The sequence below is a fragment of the Bombus impatiens genome, unplaced genomic scaffold, assembly GCF_000188095.3.
Source record: "Bombus impatiens unplaced genomic scaffold, BIMP_2.2 scf_0034, whole genome shotgun sequence".
Lineage (NCBI taxonomy): Eukaryota > Metazoa > Arthropoda > Insecta > Hymenoptera > Apidae > Bombus > Bombus impatiens.
Genome location: NT_176453.1, coordinates 163,431 through 184,551, shown reverse-complemented (window position 1 = coordinate 184,551; position 21,121 = coordinate 163,431). Strand labels below are relative to the sequence as shown.

Below are 21,121 nucleotides of genomic sequence, written 5' to 3'. Positions count from 1 at the left end.
ATATCGTTAGAAGACGATAGATCGAGCCGCGCTGAATTTTCCACGCGCAGCACCGAAACGAATATCTCGCTGAAATCTCGCAATCAACTGACACTCGAAAAGGGTAGGAAACCGCGATGGCACGAGCAGAGGAAAGTTGTTATTAACGTCGCAACGCTGTTACATTTGTTTCTTGTAGCCTTGACTTTGTCGTAGTCAAGTATATTAACGACGAGTAAATATTCCCTGCTCTTAACCCACGAATCATCAACGTTGTTACATTTACGCAACATTTTACCAAAGATTCCTTTTTCCATTTCCATCGTCGAATTCCGTTTTTCCATATCGCGGCTTGCAAAGGGAATTGCAACGATTCCACTGATATTCGTTGCATCGCTGTTTACTCAATTTCAGGAAATTTCGCGAAATCGAAAGAAGCTGAAGCATCCGTAAAATACGATGAACTATAACGCTCGGTCGACTTGACGAATCGAATAAGCTACGTTTAAACAAACAGTCGCCTATTTTCCATATTTTTACTTTGTTGCGTGACGTTAATTGGCCAGGTTTTTTTCCGCGACGCGCTGTAAAATATGCAAAGTAAAAACAACGAAAGCCATATATAGGTTGCGGAAATTTTTAGAATTCCCGACCATGCGCTGCCGCGTCCGAATATTAACCATCTGCTCGAGGTTTCTGCAGATTTGCGGCAGCGCAACGACTAATGGACAATAATCCTCGGCGGTTCTGTAGGCGGAAAGTCGAACGTGCCGACAGATCGTCACGTTCAGGCGATTTTCATATACGCGCGTGTGGCCAGCGTTCACCGTGACATCCATAAATAATCGGGTAAAACGATTCTCCTTAAAACCATCGCTGATTAAATCTTCCGCCGTTCGGCTGCCACGGATTAACGTGAATTAAAACGTGTTGGCGGCGAACAATCTTATCGGATTACTTGCGTCAAACGGAATCGATAGTTACGTAACTATCGATCGCGGTGCGGCACGACAGGAAATAACGCGAGAGCAGCTTGGTCTCTGAAATTTCTAATAAACTTGATGAGACCGCAATCGAATCGCGTATCGCGGATTTCACGCAATTATTCCTTTAAATGGCATTAAAGTTAAAGCATCCGTACCGGGTGATCCGTTGATGCTGCAAACTTTATTGAGAAACGTAAAAAATTTCGGATGAACACATACATCCGATTTAATTTTGGAGTTCTGGATCATCAAGGGAATGTTCTATGTACCTTGGTATATCTCGATCCTATCTAACGTTCGCGAATAACGTTCGTGGAAAATATATTTCAAAGCGTTCGATCGATATACACGATTTTATTCCTTTAATATGCCAAAGTCGTTAAAATACCATTTGTTTCGAGACATCACGCGTACATTACATTGTCTTTATCTTGACACAGTCGAGTGTCGAAGTCCGTGAATCTATTAGGTCATGTCATAAGTTCGTGCCGTTTTTCGAGCGGTTATATATGTTATTTTTTTTAAACACCTATGAATCGTTGTCTTAGGTATTTTTAGAACATTTGACATCTCTTGAACCGTCAAACTTCGTGATTTTTCAACAAGATCCCGAATTTTATCTTTGTCTGTCTGAGGAGGACGCCCGGAACGTTCCTCGTCTTCTAAACAGAAATTCCCAGCTCTAAAACGTTGGAACCACTTCCTACAGGTGCGAGATGAAAGCGCATTTTCTCCGTAAACAGCACATATGTTTTTCGTGGCAATTGTTACAGAACTTCCTTTCCGAAATTCATATAACACGAGATATCGAAAATGGATACGCGTTTCACTCATGATTTTTTACTGTTAGAAGTCGCTGTGTTCGCTATATTACGATCTTATACCCACGAAAATCTGCTCTAGCCTGTCCTCGATCAGCTAAGCTCAAGTGCATTGGTCCCTTATCGCCGTATGTTCATAAATCGACACATGAAATGTATACACAAAAGTCGGCACGAACTTATGGGATGACCTAATATGTAATTTTGTTTTTTCCAGTACGTACGTGGAGTAAAGAAAAAATATTGTTGATTAATTGGAAATGGCGAGCGAGACGAAGGCCGTATTATCAGAGCCAAATAAATAAGAATAAAAATAGAGCAGTATGCCGAGGAAACGAGCTAATTGTGCAGAGAGAGGAAGCTGTTTATGCGTAAAAGTATAGAGCAGAGTGATTAATGGTGCATCAACATCATCATTCATTACATTAGCCCGTAGCGAATGATGAAAGCGTGCCGTGTCAAAGCAAGTGCGAAATCAATCGTCGGTCAGGTCGATGCACCTGCACACCAATCACAATCAATGCTGCGTTCTCAATAACGCGCAACCATAGACGCGTACGGCACCGTAGTACCACAGTACGGCATAGTATAGCGATCGGCTCGAATAATCGCCATTATTTTCAATCGCGGATCGATAGCACCTTGGATTTTTTTTTTTTTTTTTTTAAAGAAAGACCGGCACCGCCCGAACATTTATTACAATAAATCGCGGTACGCTCTTCCGCTGTATACCGTGTTGCTATAGCAATAGCGCAGCGTAGCGTGGCGTGGCGTGGCGTGGCGTGGCGTGGCGTGCTGCGCCGTGCAGATAAGTCGAGAAGAATACCACTGGCGAATTGAGATCCGGACGTGGCCGAACGAGCCGCTTCAATTTCAGTTCGCATGCGTCCGATAATTACGTTGCTGATCACGGGTCGAGCCGAGTAGATTTAAATCACGCGATATCCAATCACCGTTTGATACATTCTGTAATAAAGCAACGAGTCCAGGACGAATACGTTGCGCAGACTGATAACGCCAGCCCAAAGAAACTTTAATCGATGCTCGAAATATAGACGTTCGCGATCCCATCTACTCAGCGATGTACGTATTTTTGCGCACGAGCCAGCACAACTGTTAATCAACTGAATTTAAATTACTTACTACGATGTTTTACTTGCTGGCGATCCTGCCGGCGAGATTACGCGCGTTTATAAACGTTTGCAACAACGTTCCTGCTGTAAAATACGACCGGAAGTACTTTCGAAAATGTTCATTCTCCAGCCAGGCTTTGACCAATTTTTATTCGACCGCCGACAGCCAACCGAAGCGACAATACAATCGAATCGTTTTGTCGGCCATGAAAAAAGATTTTAACAGCGATAAATTAAAATTTAGTGGCTTTGGTTAACGTAAAAATCTGGCCGCTGGCTTTAACAAATTTATTCGACACAGCGGGATTTACGCCACTGCCAGATAAGAGATCACTTTGATCAATCACTGAGGTCAAATTGACGATATTTCTCAGACAACGAGTTAATATTTTCAACGGGAACGTTGATTACTTTTTGCTCTTCAACAATGATGATATTTGCGTTTTTAACTGAACTGTGATAAAAGTGTTCAAAGTTTCGGAAAATCTCAGAGGCCAAGGAGACCTTTCATCGCCGCCCTTAACCAGTTAACTGCCAACGATTACGCCGCTGGTTGCCTCAGAAGAGGAAAGAACACTCTTTTTACGAATGTTCGGTGAACCTGTAAACGCGGTAACGAACAAATATATCGGCACAGATTTTTCTTGTGAAAAACCTGCGCGAGTCTGTGTAACTCTGATTAATCTCTGATTGCTTGATCAATTAGTTTGTAAAATAACTTTCGATCTCGCAGTTTAAATATATCATTAAGCAGCTGTAGAATAAAAATATATAATAATACAGTTGAGAAAGTACGTTGAGTATGTGCGTTGGCGTATTCGTCGATCTTAAAAGGGGGTATTCTGGTCTAGAAATTTCTTTTTTCATATTTCCAAAGTTTAGAGATTCAAGAATATGCCCTTAAAAGGATTTTTCAAAATTTCAATTATTTTATGAGTTAACAGTATACGGTAGACGTAGTCCGAGTAAACTTGTCTGAAAACTTTAAACGCGTTTTTCTCGAAACTACGTTTTTCGAGTTGGCGTGCACGATATCTCAAGTTCTAATGAACCGATTTATTTTAAATTTGGTTTGAATATTCCTTATATACTCCTCTATCGTGCGGACCACGCTCAGCTCAAAATCTTTAATATTACTATTTTTTAAACGTTCGGAATTGTCAAAAAAACATGCGAAATAAGAAATTTTTTTTCAAACGGCCGTCATTTTGTGAAAAAATGTTGTATTGACTTTTCCAAGGTTCAGACGATAGCGGCATCTATACTAATTAAGAATCCGTTCGCATTTTTTGTTTCGGATGACCAGAAGAGTTGATATCATGTACGCCACGACACCCCATTTTTTTGGCAGCACCCACTTTGCCAGCTCGTAACTTTTTAAATATTGAGTTTTTTTTCAGTAAATTTTTTACGTAATCTCGAAATGTCAATAAACAAATGCTAAAAAGAAGGAGAGCAAAAATATTTTTTGTTTCGCTTGTACAGAGCTTCAAAGATCGCCCGAAATTTATGCCTCTAGACCAGAATACCACCTTAGGGGTATCAAGTAGCATCAATTCTAAGTATAAAATCGCATAGCTACAAACACGTATTGTATTGTACATTACATACCAAAGATTACGATATTATTGTTACGCGATTTCCAAAGAAGAGTTACCGAAATACTTAGACGGGAGGATGAAGTGGAAGGACAGAAAAATATTAGCAAGATTCAGATGTGGAAACGAGACCAAAGCAGGGGAATACTGGAAAGAAGAGGAAGAAACAGATACAGACTATGCAAAAGGAAAGAAGAAGACTTGAGACACGTAACAGAAGAATGCGAAATAACGGGAGGACCAAAGGAAACAGAAAAAATACTAAACGAGACTGGAGAAGGACTAACAGAACTAAAAACAATAATAGAGAAGAGAAGGGCAATACAAGACGGGGAGGAACGACAATAAGGAAGCACAACAAAGAGGCAAAAGCCCAAAAGTTGTCCTAGTTTTAGAGACAGAATAATTAAGGGAGTGCAATATAATAAAACAATTATTATTACGCGATTTATTCTTCTCTCCTCTGGTTTTCTGCCGATAAAAACGTATAACGAATCGTTTTTAACGAAATTACAAATCTATTGTGAAATCCATACGAGAATCGAATCTTGAAATTGTTTTGCAAATAAATAATGTAAAAGGGATACAAGAGCCAATACGGGAAATTTCTTTCTCTCGTAAAATTTACTCAAAATGAAGATCTGCAACTGTTTCGTGATATAAAACGAAATTGTGGTACAACTGTTCTCAATCTCTGCTTTATATATCATTTTGCAGCGAGAAGCGAACAAAGAATCGCGTCTTTTACAAATTCATACAGAAGTTTACGAAATCGCTGACACTCGTGTTTTTATGGGAAGGCACGCAACTTTGTAACTTCCCGTGTTCCTTTATCTCCGGACATGTAGTCCGGTTTTGACGACACCAAACAGTGCGTTATCTTCCCTTGTTCACTATCGAAAACCATAAATTACCGAGGGAACATTGTTTAGCTATCTGCTTCCTTACTGATTTCTGCGAATATCTAATGCCAGTGTCAAGACAACTCGCGACAATGAACTCATACGGTTAACAAATGTATCGTTAAATTAAAATAGAGAAAGAATTACTATTTGCTTGTGATTACATTAAACGTTTGTATTCTGTTTCAATTTGAAGTGTATTTTTCTACAATTTTTAAATTATTACCTTCATCGTTTTCGCCTGTAAATTCTTACCACGTACGTTGAACTTGTCAATAAAGAAACAAATACTATTTTTTTTATTTTAATTAGTCGTCAACAAAGGGCGATTATTTCTGCGTGTGATAAAAAAAAGTTACAGTCACAAAATATTCGCAATTTCGTCATTAAAAAAACATCATGGAACGTTAAAAAATCTATCGAGGTCATCATGAATTGGATATGAAAAATAACGAAACTTTGCCCTTCTCCATTTTTCTCGCGAATCCACAATTTACGGGGAAAATGGTGGGAACTAGTAGCGTGAGCACTCGGTATGGCTTCATGCGAGTCGCATTGTCACATTAGTAGTAATTTTTGCCAAGGCCACGTTAATTTTACAACATGCAACGCGTAAGTAGTTCGAGGAGAATTGAGATATATTACAAGAAAAGATTGTTATAAGCGTAGACGTACGTAGAAGAAAACTGCAAGGCTATAATAATTAATCCTGCACGCGATAGTCGAATAATCAACTTTTTAATTGTGTTTAATAGCGAAGCGTAAAACAAATCACAGAGACAATAAATTTCTCGAAAGCGAAATTTTTCATTTAAATTTAAACTCGTATTCGCTGATAATTACGTACGTGTGGATGAATCGTTATCATAAACAGTAAATGAAAAAAGAAACTATACGAAAATGAAATGAACAACAAAGAATTGGAAGGTGCTTGAATTAATATCGCGGTCCATAGGGTTTGAGTCTCTATGAAAATAAAATGTTTAAAAACATCAAAAGATATCGCTGGAAAATATACTTTCAAGGAAGAATTTTATATGTCGCTTTTCTGTGATTGAAGGCTGAAATAAGAAACACGATATGGAGTTTTAAATAAATATAAGTTTTTCGAAACCAATCGTTCGACAAATGATGGCTGATGTCAATAATATTCTAAACTGTATTAACTATCGTACGATATAAAATTTTATTTCTTCTTCCTTGAATTAATTTTCCAATATATAAGGAAAGGAACATTCAACGATGACAGTTATAATCAGTTTTTAGTATTCGAGTATTGGTTCTTTTTCGGGGTAACTTTTTTGCCGAATACTTTGGTCGAAGAAAAAGGTGCAACATCGATGCTATCTCGAACATCTTCCTATATATTACTATAGCTGTCAGATAACTTTGTTTTGACTAAAACGCAATAAAAAACTTTAACTATGCACTAAGCAAAGTTTTATGTTAAAGACCATCTGTTTCTTTAACACAGAACGCTCTTTTACCTGTTTCTCTTCCAACGTATGCAGTAAATTTAAACGCAATTTTATTTATGTGTTTTGTTTATGTAATTTTGTTTGTTTGTTAAACGCAATTCATCGATTATTTGTTACACTTAACCCTAGAACTAGCGATAGTTAACACGAAGTTATTTCTACCAAAACCAGTGAAAATGACTGGTCTTTAAAAAATACGTAATAATGGAATATTTTTATATTTTTTTGATTTATTACTTTCTTACAGAAGCAATTCCATGTTATGCAACACATTTTTGGTATTATTAATCCATCTGGGATCCCTAAAGGAGGATTAACAAATTCATAAAATTGTAAAACCAGTCATTTTGAATGGTGTGGTATTTCTAGCGTTAGCATCTAGCGATCCAGCAATTGATTCGAAATTTTCCTGATAACTGATATCGTCATATCGAATGATACGCGAAATTTTAAAAACGTGTGGCAAGTTGTACAAAACGAGGAATCTGGTTAATTGAGATTCGATAAACAGATTGCGGGATCCTTTTACACTTTGACTGGCATTGGTATAAGTAGCCTTGATACAAAATTATTTTCAGTTTGAATACATAAGAAACAAGATAAAATTCATTATACTATTCTTTTAGTTATCGTTGCGAAAGTCATTACATCATTGCGGAAAAGAATATAACATGACGTAGGAATTTAAAAATAAAATTGTAAAATCAATCAATTTGACTGGTAGTTCTAGTGTTAAATGCATGAACTCCCAACATGTTCTCATTCGTCTTTTCACTAATTACGTTTGATTAATTACATTTAGTTATTACGGGGGATAGGAATTATTGTTAAAATCTTTGTAGTCATCTTCACTGACACCTTCGATTGCAGAGCAATTTGAATATTCGTGAAAAGGGAAGCTAGAAGATGATGGAGACCCTTAAAAGCTTACATAGTTAACGGCGAACACAAGCCCCAAGGTTTATTATGGCAAGCCATTTTCTATTGAAGCACCGAACAAAGCGTCAAAGACGCATCTACTTGGAAAAGACGTGGATTTTCCCATAAGTAGCGCAATCTTCCGTCTGCACTGTGCTCATCCTCTAAGTTGGAATTAATTAAGTAGCGAATCTTGAAAATGACAAATATTTGGTGGCAGTATTACGAAAATATGGATGGCCTTAAAGTATCGTTCGAAGCAAAATTGCTTTAACAAACATTTTCATTCCTTTTTCATATGAAGGAACGTCGTGCAATGCATTTAATATAAATACGAGTTCTTAATGAACGTTCGTGCATTTCTCGCAATAACTGTTCATCTAACTATAAATGAATAGTATTTATACTTGATGAAACGAGTAGTATGAGTAGTATTTATATTTAATGCGAGCTACATTGAGAGCAAAAGCAGAATAAGCCGCATATTTCTCTAATGTGAGTTTATATCAGGTTGTCCCAAAAATGTCTTTCGCTATCAGCACGCAGCTGCTTTATGTGGCTATGTTGATACAAACATGAAACCTAATCTGTCAAATTTTGTGCTCTTTAACTTCGATCGCCTTCTACCCGTCGTGCAACACGTTTCGTTTGCATTAAAACAAAAAATACTGTGCATCTATCATTTTCTTCTAAAACGAAAGAAACTTTTAGGACAACCTAATAGTATCGGTTTATTTCAGCAACGCGCATAAATCGTATAAAATTAGGGGAAATCATTTTTTCCAAATCGAATTTAGATAACGTGACACAACGAAATCGATCGTTGCATTCGATATTTTGCCATTACACTTCAAATTGCTGACTTTATCGAGTATTTGAGTTTGTTGGAATACAACGATATTAATATTATACAGACACCTACACAGGCATTTGAACAGGACATTTACACAGCTCATACTCACTACTGTATAGAGAGTGCAGTTGAAAATCTTTTAAGGGTCCATGGGTCACTACGTACAGTCAGTCTGAGAGTAACTGGCCAACTGTCAACAATCCATAAATTCTTCAGCTGCACACTTTGCTAATTATACCATATCACTCACTTATATTTTAAATACATTTGGTTCTGTAATTCTGTTTAATAAATATCACCTAATATTATTTCAACATAAACATTATCTTCCACAGATCATTTATCTTAACTTTAAGATTAAATTCTAACAGAGTTAATTCAGTTAATTAAGGCGGATTCTCGTGTAACAACCATAGAAGCAAGTGATCCTTATGGACTTCTTTTAACCCTTAGAGTGCTATGGACGCATATATGCGTCTGGCGAAAGCTATCGGTGTGGACTAAGGACACGTATATGCGTTTTCTGTAAGTGTCCGGCATGGACTAAGGACGCATATATGCGTTTGTCAATTTTTCCGAGCACCTACGCAGAAGTAATACTATTACGTTTGTGTGAGATAAATATAAATGCATTCCTTATATATAATGCATATATTTTATATCAAAAATCTACTGCTTCGAAACAAAAATTTAGTGAATTTCATTTAGCGTTGATAAGAGACATTTTACGAAAATATTTCCAACGTAGAAGCATGGTAGGAGGAGGAAAGAGAGAGTCTGAGGATTTACCATTTCGTTTAATCGATAGGCATTTTCCATCAAAATGCCCTAATCGTGCCGGCACAACGCAATTATCAAGAAGAAAATGTGTCGTTTGTGTGAAAAATAAGAGAAGGAGCGACGCGCGATACGAATGCAGAAAATGCGACATCGGATTATGTATCGATAATTGTTTTGAAATTTTTCACACACAGCTGAATTATTAACTCGTGTTATATTTACTAAATTTAGTTTTCTAGTTTATCGTTTTCTAGTTTATTACCCAAATTCTAGTTTATCGTAAATTTCAATGTTTATAATAAATAATTAATGCTAAAAAATAACGCTCTTGAATCATTTAATCTCGTGCAAAAGAATCACTATAACTTATTACGATTTGCGCTTTGAATAGTCGATCAACAGAGTTCGGTGTAGCGAAAAAGTATAATACTCCGTCCACAGCGATGGTCAGCGCTGGTCGCGCGTCGTCCGTACGGACCGCATAGGCTTTTCGCCATGTAGATACATTGTCTTGAAGTAGTTTCTTTTACTTCAATTTCTCCTATCGTTTGTTAACTGTTTAAACTGTCACGTTTAATAAGTTTTTAAGCTGGCGTGCACGATAACTGAAACGCTAATCGATTAACCAATTTCGAACAGAGCTCGCTTAGTTACAAATTTCTTCAAAGATCGAACCTTACATTTTTATTTGATCATTTATTCTTTTTAAACGATACGAGCTTCGCTTAACTGTGGAAAAAGGCAAGTTATTCTTCTGAAGGCTAGAACTTTCCAATTTTCCATGTTACTCTTTCAAAAATAGGTTCGACCCCGACGCAAACTATGCAACTTTAAGAAAATTTCCTAACTTCCGCATTCTGATGACTGCGACAGATGCACGCCAACGATGGTAACATTATCAAAGATAATCACAAGACTTGTACAAAATACAAGAAACGCTAAGTCGAACTGAAATAAAAGAATTACATTTGTAATTCGAAACTACATTTACATCCTAAAAAAGTCTGCTTTCGTGTAACTAACAACTAGTCGACAAAATATTCACAAAAATCACCTGTTTCCTTTGTCGTTACACGAGAATCATATATTTTGTTATGATATGTATCACTTTTTTGTTTTTTCTTTCGTCAAAAATTGCCCAATCTCTGCCAGACAAATCTCAATTTGTAAAAAGGAATCTATGGTAAATACCATGGAAATAATAATAACGCAACTTAATTCGAACGAGTCGAATTCCTATTTTTTTTTTTTTTCTTTTATCACTGACAGTGACACTTTTCCAGACTGTTCGCATCGAACATGATCTTCAGTAAACTTTAAACAGTATGCTTACCGTTTCTCTGCTAAGGAAGGTCGGTTGTTTTCATTTTTCCTTGTTGTTTGCTTTCTCACAAAATTCCACGCACGTTCCTTACATCTGCTGTGACTCCTGCTTCTTCGGCTATTTGCCTTACGGTTCCCTTGAAATTTCAAGCAGCACGCAAAATTGCAGATGCGACGCGATGTTTGCCTATTCCTTTTCTTCCATAAATTTCTGTATTTTCCACGAGATTATATTACGCTATTCGTGCTATTTAATAATTTAAGAATATTTTCCAACCACGAGAGCAAAGTTCGATCAATTACTCATCTAAAACTTATGAAAAGTTTTCGGTGGATCGTTCAAACGGAGCCTTTGAAGATGAATAAATGAAGGAGGCAGAGGAATAATAAAAAGCGAGTAAAACTGGAAAGAATCAAAGAACAGAATATCGCGACCCGTTTCATTTCGTTCCTAACCGAGCTCATATTGCCAACATTTTCATTGCTCTTCTCCCAAACTTGAAGAATATAGTTCGCAAACGAGTTGAAACCGTTTCCTTATCATCTAACAAGCGGTTTCTTCGAACAATTTACGAAAGGCTCGATTTCTTGAAAAAATACTTGCACCAAATCTACCGATCGAAATAACGTTAATAAGAGAATCGTTCGTGGAATATATACTCGCACTTGGGTATAATTAGATTGCGAATTTTTATGCAAATTTATATTTTCGGCTATACAAGAAAATAAAACTTGGGTAAAAAATTGAATTTGTAAAAGCTTATCAAGTGTCGTATTTATTTGTTTTATTATTTATTTGTGATCCGTGCCTTCTGGCTTTGCACGGATCCCGGTTACGTCTCCATTCGCATTATCTTATCTTATGTCCTATTACTACCACAAAACCTATCTTCTTATCCTTGTAATTTCACTAACAATAAATTAGAATTAAAAGCAGAAGTAAGCTTAACATAGATCTCAACTTGAACGTACACATAAACATAAACATATGTTAGACTTAACGAAGCGCTATACACTTTGACTGCTTTATATATGTGTGATGGGCGGCAGAACGGTGTAAGTCATATTTTGGCTCATCAAAACTGTCTAATTACTTTACTTATGCAAAAGCTTCGTCTGTACTATCGAGATGTGTACTATGTGGGTTTGATTCTTTAAGGACCAACGAATACAAAGTAACGTGTGAACGTGTTCAATATAAATAATGTAACAACGTTATTATTTTATCAAAATAGAAAAAATGTATGAGAATAATAGATGCGATGTAGAAGCCCACTAAAGATCAGAGGTAGAAAAAGAAGTATAGTTTTTGTTTCATTATGCTGCAAAGTTTGTCGATCTCTTCGAACTCCATAGAGTCGTGGAATCTAAACAGAAGTAGGACTGATAAAAAATATTGTGTACATCTATTGAGATATGTGTAATTTTGTGTGCTAGACTAGATTAGCAGCGTAGTAGTGACACACGTATGTGAGTATGAGTGTACGGAAGTATGTGTGTGCACAGCGTCTCGAAAAACGGATGAATGCAACTGTTCCGTTGGCAGCGTGGTACAAAAGATGGTGAGACAAAGAAAGTGCTGAGACACGTGCAAATGTATATCGACGAAGATCCTGTAAATCACATATTAAATAAATCTGAAGCTATTTTGATATAAATTCTAAGCGTAATCTAAGTGTTCCTTTACTTTTATTTCGGCGATTAAGATCCACGATTCTCAACATGTACAACTCGTTTATTGTCTCGATTTATTTTTGTAAAACGTCTTATTCGTCGCAAGCACTGCCTGGTGAAATAAACGTTAGTCAAACTGGAAGTTTTGATCAAGATAACGTGTGATTGTTCTCAAAAAAAGGCGGAGTTCCTTCTAAATCAAATATGATTTACATTTTGCAAGTCGGTATTTCATTTTGTCATTCGATCGGTACTTTGTATTAACTTCCACGTCCAAAATCTGGCACGCGATCCTGCGTTGCATTTAAAATGTGATATTATAAGACTATTAATTATTCCGACTTATATTCTTTCGTCCAACTAAACACGCATTTTGTTCGTGTAACTTCAAATTTCCTATAAATGTAGAAAAATCCGCGGTCTGTTCGCGATAACTATTTACGAAATTTAATCACAAAAGGCCCTCTCATTCACGCGCGAGCAACACGAGGCCGATTTATCGAAGCTATGAAATGGCTGGGGATCGTTGGAGCGAAATTTTATTCCAACCAGAACATTACGATATTATCCGAAAACAATGCAATTTTTATCGTAGCGAACAAACCGAAATGAAACGAGCGCGGGCTGTTACGATCGCACACGTGAATTAACATTTTACCAATTATAAGGAATTATAGAATGAACGGATGAGCTTATCGTTTGGAAATACTATCGTATACATACTGTATGTGTACGTATTGTTGCGGCAGACGTGGTAAGTTTTCGAACGTGAAATTCAAACACGATCGTGTAATACAGTGGCGTTTTGAACAAACCGGATATTATATTGAGTAATTCTCGTCGGTAATTCCATATACTTGCACCGTGTCTTTCATCGATTTTCATCGGAAAAACGTACAAACGTTGGATCGATCGAGCGTCTATACAGGGTGGTGGATAATTTATGGTGGAAAATGGAGCCGAGCAGATTCAATGGCTCAAAGTGAGACGAGAATCAGGAATAATAACATTGCATTGGGGAACTGTGTGGGGAAAATGCAACTTGGAAATGTGCCTACTGTGCGTGTACGAAATTAACACGGTGAAATTCTGTTTTCTAGAAAAGTGAGCTCGATGGGACGGTTTGGAGAGAAATAGATGCGAGTCTCAAACCTGGCAGGACATCAGTTCATAATATTTTTAAGGATATGCTAAACAGCATATAATGAAAGGACAAGTAAAGACGGCATTTTATCTTATCATTGATCACCGTATAAGGAATCATTTTACAAAATGTATGGAAGAAGAAGTATTTAGAGTATTGGGGATTAAGAGGGAACTAGATGCAACAAAACTAGATGCATTTATCGCTCTGCTATATGATATTCGCATATCAAGCAAAAAATTTAGATGTCTCATATTTGTGGAATAAAATTTGAAGACCTGCATTTTTTTCAAAATCAATGAGCAGGAATGACTTTGCTGAAATTATGAGGTTTATAGGATTTGATAAGAAGTGCGAAAGAATCCAACGTTTACAAACCAATAAATTTGCAATGGTATCCACAAAATGGGGCCAATTTATAGAGAATTCAGAAAATTGTTATAAACCTGCTGCATACGTTACTTTCATATTAAGCATCGCGGGAAAACCCGTGCAATGAAACTATCAACAAGTTCGGATTCACTAATAGAAGAAAAAACTTGTCAAGTAAGAAATTGTAAAGGTTACAAAATTATGAAAATTTGTTTAAGACGCGGGAGATATTTATACGGCAAATGCGCATTTGATAATAAGACAATTTGTAAAAAATGCAGCAAAGTTGAATAAAATATATCTCTATATAAATAAAAGTGTAATTCTATTTAAATCTATAATTGAAATTAAACAAAAGTAAATTTGGAGGAAATTTTATGAAAGTTCATCATTTTATATACAATTACTTATAAATTAACCATTATCTAAGTTAAATCGTAAAAACTATTAATTCTTTAATCACCGGTCATTCACCGCACACTATATTAATAGGTGTATACCAAGTGTCTATACATTTAGTGTTAAACGATACTTTATCAATTTTATTCCTCATTTTCAACTTATTCTCGCATGCAGAGTAAATTTCTGTGCAGTTGGAAATTCATCAAATTCACGTACGTTTGACAGATCCTTAAACAAAGTCTTTTCGAAAAGAAAATGTTACACGAAACGTTACGAAAAAGCTTTGTTCCATATTTTCGCAATATATAATAACAATCATATAATAATCGGAATATCTTTTATAATATTTAGTAGACGAATTTCGTATTTCTATTGCAATTCCATATACGTACGTGAAGTGCGAAGACGCAATTATTTATTGGCAAGCAGCTGTATGGCGACTGATAGCGACGACGCCTTGAGCGAGACTGATTTCCGTGAGCCGAAGATGTAAACATCGAAGCGAGTCCTCTTAGCTGACGACGAATCAAGGGCGGGCACAAAAACTACGGTTTTGGGACGCATTTCTGGGCGAACCGTCGAACAGCTTGTTTTCTTTTGAATTTCAACTAATTAATTCACTGACATTGCATCGTTAAATCGTTGTATTATATATATATACGAGCACTTAAAGGGTTAAGAAAGTTCTGTTTATTATACACATATACACGTATATATACATGCATCAAAGTACTGTCATTGAACGGAAACGCACGCCAGAAATAATTAATAATTCTTGTAAAAACCGTATATGAAATATCGTTTCACTGTCAATGGATTTAATAGGTTTTTTAGTATGAAACAGTATACGATCGTTTGGATGTTTTAAATATATTGCGTGAAACGTTTTGATGTTGTTTCAACAATGAGTAACTTTAAGAAGTGATTAATCCAATATGTAAATAAAATCGACAAAAAATGTTCTGCCGATAACGAAGAAATATATTATTGACAACAGATATCACTTGTATATGCATCATTTGGATGTCGGATATATGGGGTGCTGGACTCAAGAGTCGTCGCGTGGTCGCCACCTACATGCGGCGCTCGTACCACCCACAGGTCATCTCGTGAACGCCGCCTACAAGCGGCACTCGAAGCGAAAGGGTTAAAGGGTTAAAAATATCTTATATATATGTCAGAGGTGAAAGAGGTGAATTTTTGGGAAGATCCCCAATACTTTAGTCTAGACTTTTTATTATAACTGTACTTAAATAATAAAACTTAGAAGTAGTCGTTTATGATTTAATCCGATTATGTGTACTCGAGATTTATGACAATAGGCTTGGGTTGAAAGTGACACAACGGGTCGCTACACGTAGTCACGGTCAGGGGATGGAAGTTTTTACCTAACAGAAGTACGGTGTAATTGTATAGTTCTCCTTAAAAATATAGTTGACTCGAGGGGTACAGGGAGGTACGGAGAAGAATATATAAGTGCAGTTCCATTTGGACTGAGAGGGTTAGTTGAGTTCCACTTGCACTTTCGACGAGTCAATTGAGTTCTAATTGCACTGTGGACGAGTCAGTTTAGTTCTACTTGCACTGTGGACGAGTCAGTTTAGTTGTACTTGTATTGTGGGCGAGTCAGTTCAGTTCTACTTGTATTGTGGGCGAGTCAGTTCAGTTCTACTTGTACTGTGGGCGAGTCAGTTCAGTTCTACTTACTGTGGATGAGTCAGTTAAGTTCTGCTTGTACTGTGGACGAGTCAGTTGAGTTCTACTTGTACTGTGGAAGAATTAGTTGAGTTCTACTTGTACTGTGGACGAGTCAGTCGAGCTACACTTGAATTGTGGACCAGTAAGTTCAGTTCGACTTAGACTTTGGAAGAAAACGCATTTGCTATCCCATTGACCGTGGATTCGTTATTGAACCTAAAGTCATTAGCATCTCGAGCATCTAATCGCCACTAATCGTATTTGTACCAATAAATATCATCCATATTGCATAACAACAATGGCTAATCCAAATGAAGATTCATTACACGTCCCTAACCCTAATGAGAACTCGACATATATATAACAAGATTTTTTTTAAGAATTATACAAATAATAAATAAAGACCTTTCACCCTTTTAATTACTCACACACTTTCATGAACCGTTGCCTCAAACGCAAAGAAGAGATGGCAAAAACAACGCAATTATCAATAGGTGACGTCGCTCATCGACGACAGCCGTGTTTCGCGAAATTATGCACTGCGTTCTCCACTGGCGACAGCCGTGTTTAAAGGGTTAAATTACGTAGCTACAAGAATGCAGAGAAATGCGCATACTAATTACGAGCTACCCTATGCATGGCAAGTCTAGCACAAACTAGTAGAAAGGTATCAAGGCAAGCACGAAGCCGTCGTCGAAGAATCTACGTGCGCGCGACAAGTCCTATTAAGCGTAGGCGGATTGGATTCGTCGTCGATTAGTGGGCAGCAGGAAATGCGACAGCCGCGGAGAGAAAAGGGGGAACGGCGGTGAGGAAAGGGGAGGATGAAACATGAAATTGCAACTGAATGGAATGGTAATGAAACGGAGGTGATTCCGTGTGATAGGAGCAGGACAGGGCACGGTTGGTTCGTAGGAGAATGGCCGACACGGAGGCACGGGTCATGCAGCCACCTGATAACGCGACAGTATGTAACTGTATGTGCATAATGGCAGCGACTACGGCGATGCATTATTACGTGGCTCTATACCAGAATCGGACAAAAGCAGTGGAAATGATCCGCAAACTTTTTACATCCTGTTTGCCAATATCTGTTCCGCGTTTGCGTACGTTCGCTACGAACTGACGTTTGGATTTTCATTCTCCGGTGCACTTGTTTGTTTGTTTTTTATCTCGACATTTATGATACTTACGATGGCTCACGATAGTATTGGAACGCTTCCCACGGAAGATTTGTACGGACATATTATCTCTGTTGTACGAACATTTTTTACACTTTGTTGGTATTGCAACGAGGAACTGCTGTCGTGTTTATAATTGGAAAATTTGAAAGTAATTCGGAGATGTGTATAAAAGTTACGAAACACTCGTACGTAGCACGAATAGTAGTCTTAAACGTGCAATTAACGGTAAGACTGATCTCTATTTATGAGTTTATTTTAGAATGATCGTGTTAACGATAAAGTCGTTAGTGACCACCGCAATATTAGGTTGCTCCAAAAGCTTCTTCCGTCTTGTAAGGAAAATATAATGAAAATAAATAAACGACGGAAGATAAAGACCACAACATTTGACAGATTAGGTTTCATGTTTGTATCAACTTTGTGTCAGATAAAACAGCTGTGTGCAGATAACGAAAGACACCTTTCGGACATCTTAAAGTACATAGCTTAGAATTACGTGCTTGCAAAATTGAATAATACCCAATTACCCGGAAGAGAGTAGAGCTTTATCTGTCTAAGAAATTCCACAGTACCAGAAATGCTTTGAGAAGCGTTCAGATGAGACTTAGACGCGAGCAAGTCAAATACCTGGGAACTTGCAATTACCAAACGTCCATTTCGTGAATCTTCGATCATTTTTTTCAAAAACAAAACCTTAACACTTTGACTACCACGTTGAAATCACATGTTTCGCTCAGGACACCACAGTGTTTTAACACAGTGCACCGTTAGATGCAAGATTTGTCCTCACTTTTTTTTTATCGATGTTCTAATAAAAATGTTTAATTGTTCAATGGGGCACTTTTTACTTCAGAGTATCTTCTATTTATCGGTTATATTCAAAATGCCCTAACTGTCAATTTTCATACAATTTTTACAATTGTAAGAAGTTGAAGCGCTCCGGTCACCAATGACCACCGTGGCGTCACAGGAGAAACCGTGGCCGGTTTGACCAACGTGGCAGTCAAAATGTTAAACGAGAAAATATTCGCTTGGACCATGCTATATATCGCAATATAAAATAATATAAATAAAACTGGAAATTATCCAAAGATTTTGGATACGGTCTTCTGTTCTGGTTGTGCATAAGATTTGCATGCTGCCGCTTGGATGTTCATTCTCGGGGCAACTTGTTTGTTTTTTATCTTGACATTCGTGTTACTTAGGTATATTTGTTTGCTATACATTGTCAATATTTTTGCTGGTAATATACATAGTATAATCCAAATGATCAGTATGCGCGCAGTGACAATATTTGTATGGCACGCCAAATACACACACGTTCTATTTAACCGAATATCGTTGCTCATAAAATTCAACCCAATAAACTTAGATCATCCATTGTTTTATCGTAATTGAAAATAATTATTGGTACATTTTCGGTTCGGGTGTAAAAGAATTTATGACTCGCAGCTGGTTCCTACTTTTCGTTTATTCGCAAATAATTCTACTCTATTTCCTTGTGATTTAAACGGTACACGCTGAAAAGTATTTCTTGTTACGTCAGAATGAAAATCAACCTCTGCCTGTTCGTGCCACGTGATTGATATGATGGAAAATCTATTCTTAACGATATTCCTTAATTTTGCCTGCATCGTTACAAATTATAACACGCGAAATGTTTTCGATGCTATGTGACCCGAAATGAAAATTACACGTCGACAAATATTATTAAAATACAGGTAGTTTTTAAATATCAAATACCATTAAAATATAGACAGTTCTTAAATATTTCATTTTAATATCCAATATATTTTAATACTTTCCACACTTTTCCTAAAAAACGTATCCGAGCATTTGATTTTCGCAAAATATCATATCGTTTGCGTTTGCGCACTCTTCTCTGACAATGTTATCGAAGCTACACCGTCGAAAATTGTTTAGTTCGTAAAATGTATCTTATCTGAACCATCCTAAAAGAATTTTAGTAACGTGAATCATCGATAGATTCGATAGCAATAAATGCGTGTAAAATATTACGGGACACGCTTGAACATTTTCTAAAGACGTTGGAAATTCGAATAACGTGTACACGAAAACCTATTAAAAGGCGTTTTTAATTTCACTTCTGCAAAGAATGGCCATTATATTTTTTGCACGTTACAACTTACGAAAATGAAACACGTCTCTCCGGTTGTTGGTGGAGAGAAGCCGACAGCACACAGGAAAGGCAAGCATCGTGCATGATTATTTGAGCGGTGAATTCGCACGTGTAACAGACGAGCGACGCGTGCGCGTATTGTTTCAAGTATCGTAACGAGAAAAAATAGCCGCGGGGCCGAATTCGAATTCCGCGTGTGGTTTATACTCGTGCACGTGAGAAGAAGGTGGTATGAAGGGAGCAGATTAATTAAACTGTGGAGTTTTAGTGCTCCCGCGAAGAATTACAACGAAGGACGTAACTGCGGGATGTTTACCTCGCGTAAAACTACGCCTGAAGTATTAAAAACGTTGTAGAACACAGTTTTAGTCTCTTTTAAGCGCAACCATAAAAACGATTCTACAATATCTTTTTGACAACGTTCCTTCAGCGTAGAACAGTCAGTAACATATTGTTATCTGACAATTGACACAATTACTGAAAAGTAAAATTATATCAATTTTTGGCATAACATTGTTTTTAAAGACGATTCTGAAGCATTTGCGTAACATCGTTTTTTAGATTAAGATAATTGATAACATATCGTTCACTGACAATCGACTGGCAATTATTAAAGTATAAAATTATATCGATTGTTATTACCACATTGTTTATCGTATTGGATATTGGCTGTATTTAAACGAAGTTTAAGCAAATAATGAGAATTTATCAAATTCTTTCACGTCTTTTATTTAACTTTGAAAAATATACTTTCGCAAATTTGTACGACCGATAAAGCTTTCATTTGTCGCAGTAAATGGAAATCTATTTCAAAATACGCGCTATTCCTTTTATACTAGATAATAATCTTTTGTCATTAGGGGCGTCCATTATATCGCTCGTTATAACCAGTTTTTCATCGCAGAGTCGTAATTTCTACGGAGGATTGTGATAACGTTAGGAATAATTAAACGAAGCAAGCAGTATAAATTACTACTAACAATGCTTTTGTAAAACCTTAATCACACATATAGTAATAACATGTATGAGAAAAATTAATGGAAGAATAACGAGAGAAATTGAAAGATACCAGAAACACGCATATCTGCGTATTTAACGTCAGAACATAAGAAACGTAAATATATCTTTCGAATAATGATTTTTCCAAGAGTTAGATCGATGGGCATTTTTATCCGAAAGTTTTTCAATTGCTTGGTTGGCTAGAACCGACTTACGAATGCCAGCCTGCAACGTGGCAATAGAAAATTTCATATTGCTTCATCAGACAACGCACGAAATATTGAAACGATTCTAAGAAAAGCGGGATAGTTGTTTCATACGCAAAGAACGCTTCCATGGGACGAACATGAATCGATAGACGTATCGAGCGGCGTGCCAAAATCGATGCAAAGAGAGCGGATTAGCATAAACCTTGGACGAGGTACGTCGATGTAGTAGTTTGGCGAGTACTGGCACTTCTAGCCATTTTGGTTGAGAATTTCGTGCAAATTCCACCCGGTCGATACTCAGCGTTGATAAGAATTTTTGCTTCGACTCGTGTCGATTTCGACAGCGCGAAAAGATTTCAAGATTCATCGGGCCGCGTTGTTCGCGCACGTGCTTCGACCGGAGACAAAGAATTAAGTCCGCTGTTGACGCGAAGACACGCGTCGAATACAATGACAAGACAGCCCAGGCGGAATAACTTAGCATCTGTTACGCGTTTAGAAATTCTCTTCTGACCAGCGGCGTGACTT

The 21,121-nt window shown here is 37.0% G+C and overlaps 1 long non-coding RNA gene across 1 annotated transcript; it reads left to right on the top strand.

The window, feature by feature from the left end:
* The first annotated feature begins 1,431 nt into the window (after positions 1-1,431).
* LOC112213226 lies at positions 1,432-20,872 on the top strand. Its single transcript, XR_004462130.1, has 3 exons — positions 1,432-1,984; positions 10,038-10,042; positions 20,861-20,872. It is a non-coding gene; the product is annotated as an uncharacterized LOC112213226 (long non-coding RNA).
* The last annotated feature ends 249 nt before the right edge of the window (positions 20,873-21,121 follow it).